The 12,570-nt window shown below is 41.0% G+C and overlaps 1 long non-coding RNA gene across 1 annotated transcript; it reads right to left on the reverse strand.

The window, feature by feature from the left end:
- Positions 1-367: 367 nt before the first annotated feature.
- LOC116653746 lies at positions 368-12,570 on the reverse strand. Its single transcript, XR_004308135.1, has 2 exons — positions 8,940-12,570; positions 368-533 (listed from the first exon to the last, which is right to left on the reverse strand). It is a non-coding gene; the product is annotated as an uncharacterized LOC116653746 (long non-coding RNA).

Raw genomic sequence — 12,570 nt, forward strand, 5'->3', positions numbered from 1 at the left:
TGCCCTGTTATTCTGCAGGACCTGCAGGGCTGCCATTATTCTGGAGGTTGAATATAATAAATTATAAGTTAGTTGTGGTCCCCACTCTACAATAGGCATATTTAACCTGTCTGAAATTTCATATGCCTCAATCTCTGCAAGAAGCAGTGCTTACTGACCAGAGGTGTGCATGCATGTTCAACAGTCAGAGACAAACAGTGGCTTTAAAAAATAACATAGTCTAAAATAATCAGTCTAGAAATTCCCTGTTTCTTTAACCCTTTACACTGAAATGGAGCAGGTAGCTCACTGGAAAAATACTTTGTACTTTTAGTGGGGGGAAGCTTCTAAAATAGTATCTAAGAAGTAGGTATCTGAAAAATAAAGCTCTTACCTGTATGCAGTCCACCTGTTTAGACACAGTATTTTGCACATGATATAAAGCAGAGGGACAGAGTCTCAAAATACAGTGCATTTTGCTCACTTGTAACTCGAGCACTGTTTGAGTTTTCACTCCAAATTTGTCCTTTCTTATGATATTTAAATTTGAGTTCCTAAGAAATAGACATGGGAAATGTGATTACTCTCTGAGTTTGGGAAAATTGGCCATTTTGACCTTGATTGAATCTGAAAGCCGTGTAGCTCTCAAACACCACTGCCCATTGGAGGGGACACAGAGCTGACCCCAGTGGGCAGAGGAGGCTTGTCCCCAGCACAGGCTATGGCCCAGCAAGGCCCCAGCCTGCCTGGACTGGGGAGGGGCTGTCATGGAGAAAACCTGTATAACATCAGTGAATTCAAGCACAGCATCTGAACACACCAGGAGCCATGGTGCCCTAGTTCTGCTGCTCACACAGTAACTTGGTATTCTTTTTATAATTATGTCTTAATCATTTTTTTTCTACTGAAATAATCATAACATATTTACAACCAGACTTTTTTTTTCTTTTTTTTTTTCCTAAATCTTCAGATCACTTTCGTTTGGCCTCATACTGCCATTCCCAGCCCCAGTGACACCTTTCCTATCAAAGCCAATTTGGATTTCTTTTCTCAGATATGTGTCTGCAAGGTACTTTTGTCAAATGACTTACTCAAGTTCAGATGTTACAATTAGACCTGCAGGTGTAAAGGGGCAGAGCAGCAGCTCAGGATCTGACCCAACATATGTACTGGGCTCCTCCTTGCTGTATTTTGTAACTCAGTCATGAAACCTCTGTTGTGTAGCATGGCCTTATAATCCAACAGACATGGTGTTCCTTTGCTTACCCCAGTTCTGTTTCTCACTTTCAGGACAGAGGAATACTTACTAGTCAGTAACCATTGGTATCATTTTTCCAAACAAATTAGCTTTTTTTTGGTGCTTGTTGCCTTTTCAGATATGACTCTTCCTCATCTGCCACATTTTTTCCGCACTACTTGTAAATACTTAAAAAATGCATTAGTTTCGCATTGCTCTTAAGACCTTAAGATGAGTTTCATCTAGACTTGCTCATTTGCATATATTCCCATTTTACAGGTTTTCTCCCCCTCGCTTTTTAATCAAACACCTGTTTTCACAAGGTCTTTGCTTCTGCCTAATTGCCAGTCCTTACTTTTTTGTTGTTAAAGACCGATTAAAAAGGAAAAAAAAGGAAAAAGTAGTTCTATTGCTCATCCATTTTAAAATCATAATTAACTTCAGCTCCTTCCTCATTTACTAATGGGTCTATTTTCTCTCCAGTATTTCCTTTTCCCCTGACACGCTCATGAAGGCTCTCTTGTTTCTCTTGCCCCCCTTGGCTAACTTTAACTCATTCTGCCTTTAGCTGGGGAAAGGGAGACCCTCACAGCATCACGCTCGGAACTTCCACACCATTTTATACTTTCAAAGTCTTGCAGATATTAACTAATTATCTTTCATAATATGCCAGAGAACTATAGGAATATTACTAACAGCTTTATTTTGATATGGAAACTGAAAGAGAGGTCCTGAATAATCACCACTGACTGCAGGAGGGCTATTTCAACAGCTAAAGTGCTCAGGCAAGCAGAGAACTACTCCTGTTTGTGGGCACGAGGCACTGGCTCCATCAGGACATCAGCAGCAGCAAATTCAGAATGGTGAGCTCAGGAAGAGAGCACGAAATCTCTCTTTCATCTCACTTTACTTTGGGTCATGTTATTTCCATTTGTTTCTTCAGATAAGGAGTCTAGTGAGGTTTCTCACCTAGGTTTCTGCTCAGTTCTGCTGGTCAGGTGATCCTACATGATGCATTAATTCCTCTGATTAAAAATGCCATGGGAGAAAGCAGTTCAATTGTTTTCCCAGAGGATCTTTTTAAAAACCTGTTGTTCCTTACAGAAGTGCCTGACAAACATCTTTACTTCTTGACAGCCATTACTCTTAAAGAAACAATTTCAAAACCATATGTTCGGGGTGCTTGAACTAAGATTTAACTAGTCCCATTTACACAGGGGCATACCAAGGATGGATATTTTCATGCACATATGCCAGATTATGTTTCCCATAATTTTCTTTAGCTTCATTACACGCGCACAGCACTACCCAGCTTGCAGTCCATGGACCACTGGTAGGCCATAAAGCATCAGAAAGCGGTGAATGAAACAACTTCAAATGTTTTTCAAGCATGACTGAAAGTTCCAGTGAGCAAAGAAAGAGTAGGGGGTGAAATCAAATTAACAAGTGAACAATCAAAGCCTATCTTAATTTTTAGTTGGTTCGCAAAATGAAAAGCACTGTGGTTAGATGCTCAACACTGCCTGGGGATATTTTTTTCATGATCCTAAACAGTGGTTAAACAATGCTTTGCGTGTCTGGAAATCTTAAAAATAAAGTGGTTTTCACAAGATTCTTTTCTTCTAAGCTGGTGTCAGCAATGTCTTCATCGTCTTTGCTTGAGCTGTGGTTGATGACGATGCTGTGCTCCACCTAATGCCTACTGTAACCCTTCCCTAGGCATCAGCTGATCGAGGACCTTTGCTGAGCTCCCCTCTCCTGTTGCCTTCTGGCCACACAGGACATGCTCCCCTACAGCCAGGAGCTTCCAGAGGGTGAGCTCACACAGGTGCCAGGCTATGATTTATGGGGCCAGGGTGTCTGGATGAGGAACAGAGCTGCTATTTTCCTCTTTCCTGAGGGACTTCCCAGGGGTGGAAAGGGAGATGTGATGGTCTAGCTCCTCCAGCTCCAGCCATTCCAGAAAAACGCCTAAATTAGCTTTTGGATCTCCTTTGAGTGTACATACAGCAGAGAAAGCAAGGGGAGCATTCAGACCCTAACAACGGCTTGGTTACATCCCGCTGAGCAGCAGAGGCTCAGCACGCAGCCTGCTGAGTGCTCCCAAACTGTGCTGGCCATGTACCCAGTTTGGATGTTTATGGAGGTTTCTCTCTGAGGGCTGAAAGCTTGCATCTGTGCTTCCAGTTCAAGTTCTCTCACAAATTTGAACAAAAACCTTGTAAAGTTCAGCATCTTCCAAATTGCCCCATATAAGTCACTACTGAAACCATATCCAAATGGTTCTCCCCCCCTCACCATACCTTCCACAGAAATGACCTAAACTTTGTCAGGTTCACATGTCCCTAGAGATGATCTCATTTCACTGCTTCAAAAGAGCTTTGGTCTGCACAGCCTGTAGCAGCAAATTTACACTTCAAAAAGCAGACAGCTTTTTCCACATCTTATTCACTTAATGGGTGAGAATGTAAAATTAGTTCCGTTGCTGATGAGGACCTTGAGCCAAATGAAAAGTGTTCATTTGTCAGCACAGACTTACAGCCTGAAACATGATTATATAGCTAATCCAATAATGGGTTTTGATGCTGAGCATTTATTTATATACAGTATGTCTTGTTATCTGTTGATAATCAGGCTCTACAATTTACTCTCTTTTGTGTCATTAGACATAGCAACATCTTCTAGACATAGTACATTTGCGTGTCAACATACAAACGCACACAAAACCGTTGTGACCAAAATACCGTCTGCCTAGATTTTAATGCAACAGCATTTGAGTTGGGGCTTTTTGTAATTTAAAATATTAGTAGCAAATTAATCATTTTAGACTGAGAGTCTCTCTGCATCTTATAAGTCTTAACAGATTAAAATTTGAAACATAAATTTTGTTCCCTTATCTATAGCATCATATGGACTGATTTATTCCTTTTTGCCTGACGTGAATCCCAATAGGTAATTATCTTAAATATCAGTTTCTATATATGAAATGGTCCCCATTCTAAAATACTCCGTATCCCAACATCAAACATATCTGACCCTTCGGTAACTTCACAAACAGCACTGTTTGATGGCTCAAAAAAAAAAAAAAAAGAAATAAAATAAACATCTTTTATAAAAAATAAAGTAAGCATAACTTGTTCATCTTAATATTAGGCATCATTCCTACATCAGGTACACTGAAAAACAGAAAAGTTGTTTGCCTGCTGCTCTAATTTAAAAAGTACTGTTGGGACTAATTTCTGCTGCTACCTTATACTCACACAGTTGTGTGGATGACTGTAAATATCGAGCACTGAATTATTAGGACAGTTTACTCCTCAACTAAATATACAAAGTATCACATTTGAATATTTAAAATGGGGAGACGTTGCTAGTTATGCTATGGAATGATACATCAAAACACTCACCAGATTTTATTTTTTTTTTAAATGCATGGGAAAGTAAAATCAATCCAGTATGAAACTGGGAGTTAATTGCAAATGTGGGGCACACCTGCAAACTCTGTGAACACTCCTGCAACACTACACAGAACAATCTCTGTGCTAAAGGATAGGTCTGCATGCAGAAACACCCAGGAACACCTCCGTGGGCTGGGTGAAGTCTTGTCCAAATTTGGCAGTCAGGAGACTTTCAGAAGCAATGCTATTAAGTAAAATTCACCTTAAAGGACACTGCAAATCAAGGGTGCAGGTGAGGCACACATGACGCATAAGCCAAGCTCCAGCTTTGCCACTGCCTTTGGAACGAGCAGGATCAGGCCTCCCTGTGTGCTTTTGTTCAGCTGAAATTTACTCTACAATAAATACTTATATATTGCTGCAACATGATGTTTTATTGGGCTGCACCAGTTTACTAAAAACAGCAGGCTGGTAATAGCAGTGCTTGTGGTTTTGCCTGTAATTCATTTCTGCATGGTAATGCACAGGGAGAGATATGATACAAGATAATAAGGCAAATTAAAAAAATGACTAAACTCAGTACTTGCAGTACACGGTACATTAGGACCATGTTCAGACAGGCTGATTCTTTGGACATTTTTATTTTTTGCTTTACCTTGGCGAGGTAATTCATTAGGTATTCGCTTGGGTAAAGAATAAATGAATATAGCATACATTACATCCTCACTTCAGTTGCAGAAACAAATCTTTCCTGTACCCGCCAGTGTAATCTTAGGAGTTTTCGTTCTATAAAACACCTCAAGAAAAATGCACCTCGGTAAGATTTACACTTTATTACTCTAATGATTCTACAAACACTGCCACAATGTGATGAAAGGCAAAGCAGTCCTGATCTGATTGAGAGCTAATAAAAATCAGTACTGAAAACTGAAAATAGCACCCTTATCATCTTTCTTTCATTTAGACCTGATTACTAGGGGATTATAATGCAATCACAGCTATGTGTGAGAGGTAGCTATGGGAACCAGTTTTAACTGTTTATCTAGCCAAAGATCTTAATTTAAGTTTGAACACTCTGATTCATTTATATGTAAGACACCAAGGAGACAAAATGCAGAAGAAACAGATGCTCACTTGTTCTTTCCATTTAACTTCATAAGCTACCAGCCAATTTGTCTTTCAGGGACAAAATTAATTTCTGATGACAATGTGAGTAAGTAATAAACTCGGAGTTCCTGTCCTGGGAAACTTGTTAAGGCCATGTAATGTTCTGGAGTTATTTAGAAAAAAACAATTTGCTCATAGACTTGCAGAGACATCTGTAACAGAGTTTTCTTTGTCCCTGTGCTGTTACTCATTTCTGGGGGCTTTATGACACCTTTTCCAGAGGTTGTTTTGAAAAAAGTTCAAAAGGAAACATATTGCCCATTATTTCTTTCCTGTGGGGTATTTCTTTTCTTTCTTTTTTTTTTTTTTTACACAAATCTTTTTTTTTTTTTTCCCCCTTCATATTCACAAATCATACAAACCCCAACCCATTTGTTTTGCTACTTCCCCACTGCCAGGGAAAGGAACCGGCAGCCAGGACCCTAGCAGCATTAGTCAAAAATTATGAGGAAAACAGTTTGTCGGAAATTTAGAGGCAAGTACGCACCTGAAAACGTCTGACAGAGTGCTACAAAAGAGTCTGTTCCGCGTTTGGATGGAGGGAGATTTGCCCATTAATGCTGTTAACTCTGTTAAGCTACAGTCATTAGCGAGAGAAAAAATGCCAAAACGAGGAGGAAGGAGAGAGAGACAAACACCCTAAGATCCCATAGGGAGCAGCAGAGGCTGCGTGCGCATGCTGCTCGACCAGTTACTAAACCAAAATGTTCTCTACCTTTCATTATCTTTGTTGGCGCTATTTCTCCAATTTGATATTTATTTTACACATGCAGTTCTTTACTTTGGTAATACTCTTCCATCATTTGGTGCATTCATTGGGGCTTTATCCCCGCCTGGCAGTCCCTCCACACCTGAGGTTTTCTCTTAGGTAAATTCCGGCAGTCTAATGCCTGTCCATTAGCGCACTTAGAATTGCTCCGTCTGCTGTGCTTAACATTCGTTTACAGCTTGTGTGCTGCACATGAATGTTCCTATTCCAGCAGGTCTTTTGAAGAAAGTTTGAAGTAAGTTGCAAAATGTTTCTTTTTCATCTAAACAGGGAAATGAATTTAAGAAAGGAAGAGAAGAGCCTGAAGGTTTAGCTCTTTCAAATTTTAAACAGAATTCAAAACACTGTTGGAACAAATCCATCAGGGAAAGCGCTAGAGCACCTGCATTTTAAGAGTGAATCTCTTCCCTAACTCCTTCCTTGATAATAGCTTGCACGAACAGCACCTTTAAACCACATCAATCCCAGATGCTTTCCATCCATCCGGTTATTATTTCCCTTGGCACTGAAGCACACTTGCCTCCAGACTGAAACTTCTCAGTGACGTGCAGCCCAACGTCTCCCAACAAGGAGTGACTAACATTTAATTCAGATGCAACTATAAAACAAGGGGAACTTTAATCTTGGGTCTTCAAAGAGCTCGATCTGGATACTGCATGGATCAATTCTATCTCTGGAAGTAAAGGCCATATGATTTCATGGTGAGGATGAAGTTTGGAGAGGAACAACTAAAAGTTCAACAAGAATTCTAAACTTTAACCACCACAGTTCTGTTTGTGTTTACATTGCAGCACATCACCAGCACACAGCCCAAGTACATAAGATGTGGTCTGAATCCCTGTCTGCAGGGAAGGGCATACTGTGGTTAAACTGTTTCCTACTGCTCAACTTTACTTTCAGTTTGTTTTCAGTGGCTGAGCTGGTGCTTTGACATGTGGCTTGGCTGGTAGCTGAGCACCAATGTGGGTGCCAGCAGCAAGAACCACTTCTTATCAGTAGAACTCACAGAAAATAAAACTGAATTGCTCTAACTGATTTATTTTTTTTTTAACCTGCCACCCTTTCCACATAGCTTTAAAGGCTTGTCTACAAAGGCAGGATACATACCGAGGCCATACAGATGAAAACAAAGCATTAATTCACATTTCAAGAAAGGAAATTAAGGAAAGTTCACACACTTCAGAAAAACCACAGCATTTTGCAAATGAAATTAATGCTTTCAAGTGATGACATCAGCCAGCACTGCAACATCTTCCTGCAATGAAAAGCAGGAGCTGCAGCAGGGATATGACAGCAGTGTTTCTTTAAGGGAGGGTCTCTTGAAATTCCTCACCTGAGATACTCCACAGATGTTAGGGCGTGCTGGTTTACTGGGGCTAATTTAATCATATAGCTTGTAACAGCATAAAAGAAAGACTCCACGAGGAATGTTTGGGTGGAGACTTGTTCTTCATGGAGCTCTAAAGACAAGTTTGTGAAAACACATGTTGGCTACTGGGAAGCACAGCAGCCTTCTTTGGACAAAAGAAAATGATTTTCTAGATTACAGGTAGAGGAGAGAGGTAGCTACAGTATGGTTACAGACTGTATAATATTAATCCTCCACAATAAAAAAAAAGAAAGGTGAGTGAAAAGAAGGGCCTAAACTATTATGGAAAACCTGTTCAATAGAACCACAGCTCTCTCATGGGTCTTGTGCAAGTCTAAGACCTGAATCAACACCACAGTGAAGAATCTCTTAACATACATTTAAAAATCTAATGATTTGCTTCTTAAGAGTTGCAGATCAGGAAGACATTATCAGAACAATGAAAAACCTGGCATCTCTATAACACTATAAAGTATTTCCAAAACCAGGCTGACATCTTCCACTCTTCCACAAGTAGAGTATAACATGTTACACACTTTAATGTAGAATGTCTTATGCAACCTGCTTCCATTTCATTGAAGCTATTAATCTAGGGGTTGGATATCTGAAAGCTAATTTTGATTAAGTTAAGAAGTGGGAATACTACAGCAGGGCTAGGCTGAGGTAAGTTTAAGAAAAGGGTAAGAGTCCACAGGCACCTGTAAAATGCCCCAAATACAGGATGAATCTATGACAATTTCTTCAAGGTACTGAACCCTCGCTCCCAGAGGACCATAGATTGTTTAGGATGAAAAATACTGAAGAAGGATGCCCACACCCTGGCCTAATTTAGTATTGCACATATTGTAATCAACGTATTTCTGCTACAACAGAAGCAACATGAGCTCCCTCAGCAGTTTACACTGCAAAGTGACAACAAAAAGGGAAAAATTTCTTTTAACTCTATAAATCAGTGCAAAAAGCAGCATTTGATGCCAAACCCAACAGAAGCTATATGAGAGCAGCATCAATAATACTCACTTCAGTAAGATAATCCTGGTCAGGGTCACCTGTAGTCTTGAAGAGCATCAGTCTTTGGTAGACCAAAAAGTCAGCAGATGGTAATCCTTTCTGCAAAGCCTCCGTAGAAACCAAATCTTTGTTTTGTGGCACATATAGGCTGTAAAATCCATGAAACTCAAATCTCAAGGACTACAAAATAAATCCACTCCTGTGCAGTGCTAATACAGGAAATTCCAGTGTAAGGGAATGCAGCCTCCTATCCAACATACCGCAACAAGCAGAAGAATGTAGCTTTGGAGGAAAGCTTTTAACTGGTTCCTAGTGGGTTAGTGCACGAGTCAGCTTTGCATTGAGGTAACCGGCCTGTCAACTGTGCTTCTGCCGGCCTCCCCATGGCAGAGGGCCTACTGGATAGCATACCCTGCCACCCCCCACCCTGTTTTTTGCATACATCAAGCACCCCAAGGATGGTTTTGCTTTTTTGGTGAGCTCATGGGGAGGCACACTGCGACATGAAAGTCTCTCCCTTTGAGAGAAGTTAGTAAAAATTATTCTGAGGGCTCTCCCACTCCTCATGAAGTCAGTAAAAAAACATCAACACCAAAAATATCAACTGAACCAAGTGGCAAATATAAATTGAAGCTTAACGTGTATCAAAACCTTGCTGCTGGCAAGGCTACCAGTTAGAATACAACATATTGCCCACTTTTTGATAAATACTTGTCTGACTATCTGACTACCAAGAACTGAGGCTCAAACCATTTGGATCATACATGGCCTTCAGAGATAACTATCTGTCAAAAAAAATATGGTCCCTGATCTTGGTGTAGCTTCAACAGTAGCACCTCATGTACACTCTCCACTCCTTCCTCCAAGAAACAGGTGGCCTCAGAGAGCAAAAGATGCAAAGCTTGGGCCCACTGCTATGCCTGTGGTACCTGGGGACATGACAAAGGTTGTAGCAGAATGTGCACTGGGGTGCAGGTCACAGTGTCCACCCACACTGCAAATGTTAGCCAGCAATCCCCACAGCAAAATCACGCTGTTTTTACAGAAGGGTTCCTCCACCACCCCAGCAGAAACCAGCAACCCGAGAGTGACTATGAGTGCCACATGAAAGACTGCCTGTTCCAGTGAGATGAAAGGCACCAAACCTGAGACAATTATTTTGTCAAACCTCATTGCGAATCTTGTAAAGCCATCTCCCATCCTGTAACCGTTCTGTGGTTAAATAGTAGCTTCGGTTCTCTGATGTTGCAATCCAGCACCTTTCACAGCCATTACATTCCCTCTAAATTAATTCTAGGAAAAAATGCATTCTGCTCAGAGTTATTTCTATTGCCCAGTTGTTTTGTATGAATCTGATAACTAGTTTCCTGCTACAGAGATTACATCTTGAATACTTAATGTCAATTTGGAAATTTTTTAGACAAAACAAAAATAGATCTAAAATATAACACACAGTTTAGCTAAGTGTAGAACATTAATGCAAGGCATGACTGGAAAAACAGCCAGCAAATTGAAGGAGGAGAGCAGACTCAATGGATATCTCTCAGGGTTAGTACATGCTGTAACTGGTCATTCAGGCATTTCAAGTCCTGAAAGCACATTTTTTAATGCATCAAAATCTCAGAGTTCAATATTTAAAAAAAAAAAAAAAAAGAAGAAGAAGAAGGATAGAGTGCAGCCAAAGGATAGCATTTAACAACCATTTCAAAATGAAATCTAAATATGCTTACATATTAGATAAACGTTGGCTTCCAGGGAAGCTTTTCAACAGTTTAATTCCATCCTGGACTAGAATATATGGAAATGTTTAGAATTTCCTTAAGTGTCCAGAGCCCTCTGCTAAGCTAACAAGATGATATTGCTATTCATATAATAGAAGATTTTTTTTTCCACTGAAGTAACTCACTGGCCTTTATTTGTGACTTTTATTTCTTTTTCTTTTGTGCTGCAGTGCAATTTCATTTATAGAACTACACAATAATTACTTTTTTTATATTCTCATCATATACTGATAATTCAACTGCCCTATTTTTTGCCACATGGATGCCATCTACGTTTTTTTAAATGTCAGAGGCTTTCTCCCCTCACTACTTAAAACTCAGCAGAGCCAGCGGGTTGCATACAGCTGAAACATCTTTTCACTGGCTTCTCTCTCTCACTCCTTCTGCCCCTTTTCCAATTTGATAGAAAATTTAGGTCCTTTGCAAGTTTTCCTCATCCTTCATAGCCAAACCAGGGATGGCCAGTCCATGGGGCATCACACAAACACAACACACATACACAATGCCTGCAGAACAGATCTACTAAGGTCAGCCTGAGTAGGCCAAAATATTGTACAGGAAGCAGAGACCCAGATTGCTTTTAAATGCATCACCAACCCACAGCAAGTGTAGGCCTGCATGTTCCCAGCAACAGATGAGGAAAATGCAGCCCAGAAGTCAAAAAGATCATCCCAGATGAGATGGGCAGTGAAAAGCACAGCCTTCAGCAGTCATGAACTGCCTGTTGACACTGTACCTTTGGGCTGGTCCGGGCAACCTGCCCCTCACTGCTCAACCTGCCAACACAGTGCAAGGAAGACCAGCCCCAGCCAATGCAGAGCTGGGTGGGCTGCTGTGTGAGTCCCATGCAGCAGCTGGCAGTGCCTATCCCAATGGGGCGGCCTAGAGCTCCCTAAGGACAGGGCAGCACGTTGGCGGTGCTTGGGCAGAGCTTTCACAGGAACAGCAGCAGCAGCTTAGCATACAGAGAAAGTACTGACGTGACCCCCCTGCAGGTAGGTGGGTGTAGACCGCTTTGACCAGGGGCACTGGTGATGACAACCTGTTTACCTGCACAGACTCAGCATTACTTTGCAAGGCCAAAGAGAGGAGCAGGGCTTTCTTCCAGCTGGTGGTATGTGCAGAGCTGGTGCTGTATGTCAGACGTTGAAGGTCTTACTTCAGAACACAATGGCTTGGTGCTCAGCCCAAAGGTGTCCCAATGTGGCCAGCCACACCTCTGGTGGTCTTAAAGACAGCAACACAAGTAATTGCATAAATGGGGTTGTGATTATTTTCCTGTAACTTTTTCTTTATTTCAGCCTTCTTTTTCAGTCTGTGTCTTCAAAGTTGAAGGAAATAACGTGAGAAAGAAGACTTCATAGCAGAGAAAGCAGCACACATTTTAACTGTACTTAAAATCAGGGAGGAATCTGAAGGCCAAAGAAAACAGTCTGCACTGCTGATGAAATTCTTTGAGTTGTCCTTTTGCACAATGCCTTTGAGCATGTCCACCACTAACAGCTGTACTCTGACACTGAACATGAAACCCTATACAATGTTTTTGTCTGGTCTAACTTCCCATGGCTAGTTTATCTCAAAATGCAAGAGAGACAAGGAAGATTAGGAGCAGCAAGCAAACCTGCTTAGCAAACAGATATGAATCTGTGACACCTTCTCTTCACAAAAGCAGAGCCTACAAATACAGGTTAAAATGGCTGAGCTGACTTTTTCAGAAAGATTAAAACCATTCAGCTTCTGCAGACTGAAAGGTGATCCCAAATTGTGAGTGCTCATCAGTCAGGGGCAAGCACAGGCCTTTTAATGTGGCTACTCAAGCGGTAGCCCAGGAAGAGCAACTTGCACAATTTGGCAGCTGG

The sequence above is a fragment of the Coturnix japonica genome, chromosome 8, assembly GCF_001577835.2.
Source record: "Coturnix japonica isolate 7356 chromosome 8, Coturnix japonica 2.1, whole genome shotgun sequence".
Lineage (NCBI taxonomy): Eukaryota > Metazoa > Chordata > Aves > Galliformes > Phasianidae > Coturnix > Coturnix japonica.